The sequence below is a fragment of the Dufourea novaeangliae genome, unplaced genomic scaffold (assembly GCF_001272555.1).
Source record: "Dufourea novaeangliae isolate 0120121106 unplaced genomic scaffold, ASM127255v1 scaffold109, whole genome shotgun sequence".
Lineage (NCBI taxonomy): Eukaryota > Metazoa > Arthropoda > Insecta > Hymenoptera > Halictidae > Dufourea > Dufourea novaeangliae.
In genome coordinates this window covers 3,424,665-3,431,623 of record NW_015373997.1, presented here as the reverse complement: position 1 = coordinate 3,431,623, position 6,959 = coordinate 3,424,665, and the positions used below count along the sequence as shown (strand labels likewise).

The 6,959-nt window shown below is 38.5% G+C and overlaps 1 non-coding gene across 1 annotated transcript; it reads right to left on the bottom strand.

Annotated features, from left to right (window-relative positions):
• Nucleotides 1–6,516: 6,516 nt before the first annotated feature.
• Nucleotides 6,517–6,587, bottom strand: Trnag-gcc. Its single transcript has one exon. It is a non-coding gene; the product is annotated as a tRNA-Gly (tRNA).
• Between the last annotated feature and the right edge of the window lie 372 nt (nucleotides 6,588–6,959).

Sequence of the window (6,959 nt, the reverse complement as noted above, 5' to 3'; positions counted from 1 at the left end):
TTTTGAATTTTAAGCCTCATCGGACTATTTGAAAGCGACCTTCGGTTCGAATGCCACGATCAAGCTCGGTGTGAACTGTTCAAACACCTCATTTGTGCGTGACTGTGAATGTATTTATATCGAAGATGTTCGAAGCAGTTTATTCGTGGATCCACCATTAGCTGGAACACGATAAAGTCCTCCCCTGCTTTGTCATCGAGTCATGGTACCGTCGGTATCAACGGCCTCAGTTTGCAAATGATACAGATGATAAAGATGCAAATGCGTGCCGCGGGTACACCCTGTATGCAAAGCGTGCTTGTGCTCTCACTGTTGCGTCTCCTGCGGCCACGTACCGTGACCGGCTCATAAACTAACACATTTCGGTTTCCTTTGATCTGCGCGCGGGTCACTCGTTGTTCCTCGCTTTTGTAAACGTCGATACCCGGAGAATCGCCGACCGGGGTAATTGGACCTCGCAATTACATGAGAATTTAATTACCGTCGAAATTAATTGCCTAATAAAATTACCCGTGTCTCTCGATGCACAAAGCCGCGCTCGTGTTCTTTCCCGTTTCCTTTGCGACTGAGAAACGCATTTCGTTCGGAACAATCTGACGCGCTGGCTTCTTCGAAACTGAAGCGGTTTGCGGACCGTTTTTATCTTACGTCTTAGTTTTTATTTTGTGTCGCGAGAAGTAACTTGAACTAACAAACTAAACGTCTTTTGTGGGAATTATTGAAATTCTAATTGTACACGGATTATTTGGAAACATGTTTACTAGTGGAGAAAAATAAAATCTTATATAGTTCTCAGTGATAATATAGTGCAGTTATTGCGATCGTCCATATGGCGTATAATTCCTGAACAGTTTTGTATAAAAACAAAATTAGGTGTTAACATTGCACGGAAGTAAAGTTAATTTATTAAACCTATAGAATTTTTTTCGCTTCTTTCGCTTCATTGACGCAACAAGAATGTCCAATATAACGATGCCCTAATTGTTTTGAGTGTATTATAGACATCTTCATTTTAGGAAAATATTAATACAAGAATACATTTCGCAGAAGAATTAAGAAATTTATACTTCAGCCATTTTCTACGTCAAAATGACGTTTCATTTCTGGGAAGCTGTTTATAAAAATAGAACTAGATGTTAGTATCACATAGAAATCATGTCAATTTACAAGAAAGACAGTGTCACCTCCAGACGATGAATCAAGTTCAATAAGTTAGGGTTTTGCCACGGTAGTATTTACCAAACTGTCTAACGTCGAATGATTATCACCTCGGAATGACGCTGCACGAACAAAGAAAATATTCCTGACGTCATTGTTCGCCGGAAACCGTCGTCATCATGAGTTCGACCGAGCACCACGACAATAAGATGCAAATGTGCACGCGGTGCAGGCTGACGCGGGCGTAAAACATAATCCCGCGATTAGCGCCAGCTGAAACTGAAGTGGTTCCTCGCCCATAGACGATACGTCCTCTCGAAACTCGCTTATGGTTCGTCCATTCTAGCCTTACCTTCCCGAGTATCTTGGAACCCTCGTGAAAATCCACTCAGCTGGGAATTCGTCTCCGTTCTACAGTGTGGTCGAGAAACATGACCGACACACGTAGGATTTTCTTAAACCACAGAGTGATATTGTGTTGATAATCGAATTCAGTATATTTATTTAGGTGTATGTCCTTAGAGTTTAATCACATTAACAATATTAAAGGAGTGAAAGTACTTTAGGGAGAAACAAGAGGATAAACAGGCGATACTTGTAATTAATACTGGCTAGATATTTCTAATCTTTTGTATTCGAGTTTATTGGGTCTTTCAATTAGGGATCATGAAAATGAGTGCATCACAGTGAGGAACAATTTTTACAGGATAGTGTAGTGAAAAATATACTTGTAGGTTGTTTGGAATATATCGTTGATAGTTTAATTTCTATTCTAGGTAATACTCAGATCTGTTTGAAATGCATACTTTATAATTGTCTCAGCCCAGAGATTTCTATTATGAAAGAATTAAGTTATTAGTCTAATTCGAAGAGTTCAGCAAACTTGATGAGTTAAATACAAACTCACTATTCTTTCAGAGGATATAAACAATTATACTCCACCAATTACGTAGAATATTGTGATGCTAAAAATAAAACATTCCATCTAGAGACAGTTGTTACTAATCGAAAAATCTCAAAAGGAAACGATTCAGTAGTTTCCATATCGCTATTAAAACTATTTGAGTCATTGTCTGCTTCACTACCATCACATTCACTGTTCATATCATTATACGAGAATATTTTTTCATCGTACATTGACGACAACCGTGGTGAAAGGTATAACATTTTTCTTGCTGTTTTTTAACAAGTGCATAACTTTCCTATGTAACAATGTTTTGTAATATAGCGTGGGCCTGGCTTTATACAGGTTTCAAGGAGCACCCTGTACCATGCCCCGAAATACGCCAGTGGTTTATGCGGCTCTTCAGACTCCGCAGAAAAGTAGGCCGATGATATCCAGCTTGAAACATCCCCCGCTGAAGAGTCGCAACTTGCGAAGTGTATTACAGAGTTACGAGGCTCCTTGAGTAGTGGGGCTGCTCCGTGGATGTTACGATTCGTGCACATCCGGCGCAGGTTGCATTGTTATCGTTCGTAAGTTAACCGCGTGTCCCAGGGACATCGGGGCCCAACGTTCTCCAAGATATTCCCCCGGCAAAACTTTTTCCCTCGAATCCTACAAATTGGCTCACGATGACCCTCCCATTCTGATAACAAGGAAACTGTACTTCCCACGCTGGAGCAAGAGTTCCAAGCTTTGAATATCTCGAATGCATTGGGTCAGCCCAGAAGTAACTCGGTTCTTATGCCACCGTCAGATGAAACCGAACAACGTATTGTTGATAATTTCTGTTGTTGATAATCACTGGATATATTAATTTTTAATCGTATTAGCGTGAATTGATGGGCTTGTAACAAGAAGAACCCTTGTCAGTTTGTTAAACGAACCTTTCCTTGGGAGAAAAAAGCTTCGACGAAGGTTGTTTTTGAAAGATCGATAAATTTTCTTTTCTCAACATATCAGGACATCGGTCGTTTTCGATAGTACATGTTCCAGCATGTGGTGAGTCAATTTCGCTTTTGACTTTCTAGAATCTGTTATCAGAAAAAACGAAAAATGTGACAAGGGTCGTTTTCGTCAGGAGCCCTTCAATTATATTTCGCATTACACGAGTAGGTTTACGTTTCTCAGGCTCGTAACGAGTATTAATTATGAAATGACTGGTTAACTTTTCGTTCGAAATTGTTTTGATCGAGGAAAACGTACGGTTCAATGGAACTCCACTTGAGGGAATTCGCCTGTTTAAGTATTTATTGTACGCTGATCAGTGTTCCCCGAGCATTTAAGTATCCATTTTCAGGGAATTACGAAATGTAGGTCATCGACCACCCAAGCCAGCGCTTGGTAATAAGATCGATGTAATCTTGGAAGGCTATTCTTGCGTTGGCCGAATTAATCTTATCAAGCGTTCGTGTTCTCATTATCACGTAATTATCGAATTAAAGAGGTTACACACGCTAGGCGCGCCGAAAAATACGGCTAACGTGTAGGTTCCTTTCTAATGAAGTTAAATCTTATCGAAAAGTTAACTTTTCATCCCTCGAAGAAGTGTACATTTATAACTAACAATTCTCAGTAGCAATTATTTATGTTTATTTATTTAATACTAAGGTAATCTATAGACACTTTTGAAATCGTAGAGTGATTCCATATTCTTGACCTGCAGCGATATATCACAATCGAATAATGTTTGAAGTAAAAATTGAATTTAATGAAAAATTGAGTTGTTGTGTAGACAATTAATATTTCTATAGAGTATGTACATAGTATACAAAAACAATTCTTTTGTATAAATCGTCATTACTAGACTGTAGAAGTTTATTAACCCCTCAGAAAGAGACAAGTTACTTTCGGAGGACTTGCTATCTCTTTCTAATATAGCTGAATTAACCACTCCAATCCCAGATTCCCAGAACCTCACTCTCCACCACTTAGATATAAAAAGTGATACCAAATCCTCCGAAAGCTATCTACCTCTTTCTAAACTTGGAAGTCCCATTTTCAGGGAGATGCAAAGTCTACATTTCTATATCTATGATTAACCCTGAGATACCACACTAGTGTGAATTTGCACCAGTGATACATTGTTTCCTGCGTTTCCAAATTCATCACTCCTTTATAATAAATTTTCACGGTTAAAAAATTATTTCTCACTATTGCGATTTTTACCATTGAATTTCTGACAAAACTTCACTAACAAATATAAGTTTAATTAGCTTGTGTTCTCTTCAAGTTCTTCATCATCTTAAATTCAGAATCCCAATTCGCACTAGTGTGGTATTTACGTATGCTGAGTATAGTTTCTGATGGTCAAATGAAACACTCGGAATTTATTTCTCTGTTTGCAGCTTTCATGGATTAAATCCAAACTAGAAATTATATTAAATCATGTTTACGATTTCTACTTTACTGTGTTTTATACACACTAGTATAAATGCATAAAATTCGCAGTCTAGTCATTACGAACCGAATGTCGTTTACAATTAACGATCACTTTCGGTGTACATCGCAGTCAAAGCTATCCACTGTGTTATATGTAGTTCCAAAGCAAAAAGGAACCCGATACCGCGACGATTTTTCCGTCGAATTTTCACGACGAAGCCGCGAACCGCTCGCGATTTACTGCAAAACCGTATTAACGTTTGACGGTCGAACGGCTGACAAAACCGAGATAGTCGATTACCATTCACCGCAGAATCTTGTTAAACGCTTGAAACTTACGCAACGCTTTTCCGTTCCCCTTTCGTCGATTAATCGAACAACCAAAGCCACCAGTCCGCTCGCGGAGTTCACGCTGCCGTGATTCATTTCGCGCTTATCGACGCAGAGCCACGCAACCGACGAACGAAAATACCGACGAATTTCCGTGGGTACGTCCGCAGTTACGTCCATGAATAGAGAATTCTATGAAGTCTCTTAGGGATCCATGGATATCTGAGTCTCGTCGGTATTTTAAACCGTATTCGAGAGCAAATTATTTTTTGATGAAAAGTTAAGAGGTGCTAATGAACGAGACAGTTTACGTTTCACGGTATTAGAATTATTTTTTGTGTGTTACAAAGGTTTGGTTAACATTCTATTATTAATAATCTTAAGGTAGCACGCAATATTCTGTTTACGGTTGGAAATTCATTAATTTTTAATATTTTGAGTTAAAGTTTGCTGAAAAATGCGAGGGGTTTTTCCACAGTTCTGGGAATGATGTTATAAATTTTTTATTTCATTACTTTTCGTCTATATTATATTGTGATTTTTCAATATAATTTCCGTTTAATTATTGGTGGTTTAGGCTATCTGACAAATTTTTCGGGAGTCTCTCCATTAACTCATTTGAGTCCTGAGGTCGTCTATAATTGTTCATATTGTACCTTGAAACCAGTAAAGTGCACTGCGTAATTTTTCCATAGAGAAAGCAGCTACGTTACAAATTTTCATTTTTAAAGTAACGTCATATATACCCATCACCATACTGCCCTTTTCATGCGCAACAACCTAATAATTATCACGCTCGTTAATTTCATAAATTGGGTCTCCATGTATCTATATCGTAAAGAAAGGCTGGTATAAATGACGGACAACTAAATTAAGAGGCTTGCAGAGGAGTGGAAACACGGTGGAAGTAATCAGAAGGGAGAGTCGTCGCGTTCACCAGCGCAGTTTGCGCTTCGCGTGCATGCGGCTGGGTCCGGTTCCACGGCCGATTACAGCGTGACAAATTATGTCACGCTAAAACGCTGCCTTATACCCAACCCAACAATGCAATCGTCTGCCCCCCCACCCCTTCCATCCCGCGACCCTCGCATATACACACGTATCGCTCGCGCGAAATAAAGCGCAACTTATGCTAATCGCCGTCCTGCGCGAATGCACGAACGCCCCAGTGGAAGGGAGTCATTCATAGAATTGCATTCCCGTTGCGTTTGTTTGGTAAATGCTCGTGGCTGTGAGCGCTTCGTATTTCGGTAGGGCTGGCCAAACGTATGGAAGTGTTTAGTTTCTGTAATGGCTGGTGAAATTCGGGGGCTTTTGGAAGCAAAAACGTGTAGACCAATAGAACCTTAATTTGATAGGTGCTTACGCGAAAGTGTAATATCGTTCTTTAGTTTTTAGTATGCACAGTATTCAGAGGGTACTGTATTTTGATGTGTAGATAATTGGATTGATATTTAAAAAATATTTAATATACTTACGTGTAATTCGGGGCTCTCAATGGGGCGATGGAATATAAAAAATAATGCACAAATTATGTAGTTATGAGATATCTAATATAATAAGCAATGATTTCTTCTCTTGATTTAAAATCTTGGTTTTTTTTATTAATGAATAGTGTTAATAAATAACAGAGTATTTTGTTAATTTATTAAAATAAGTTAGATACGATAATTTCTCACCAAAAAATCAGGAAAAAAAGAACTTGCATCGGCCGGGAATCGAACCCGGGCCGCCCGCGTGGCAGGCGAGCATTCTACCACTGAACCACCGATGCTTATGCATTAACTTTTTTTCACTCTACAATTAACGGGATCTAAATGTAGGTTACATTTCAATAATAACAGAAATTATATAAATACACAGTATACACTACGACACATGTATACAATTTAACATTTAATAACAAAACAAGAATTTTGACATAAACTTATACATATACAATTGGTTCAAAAATCAGTCCATTTTACAATGTGTTACTAATCGTTGATCATATTTATCTCCTAAAGTAATCATTTTTACATCACGTTGATACGACTTTCATTCCTTTATTTCTCGTTCTCAATTACCTCGTTTATTGTGACCAGTGAATAACGAAACATCCCGCATTTAAAGTGTCTCACTCACAATCAGTATGAATCTACAAAAC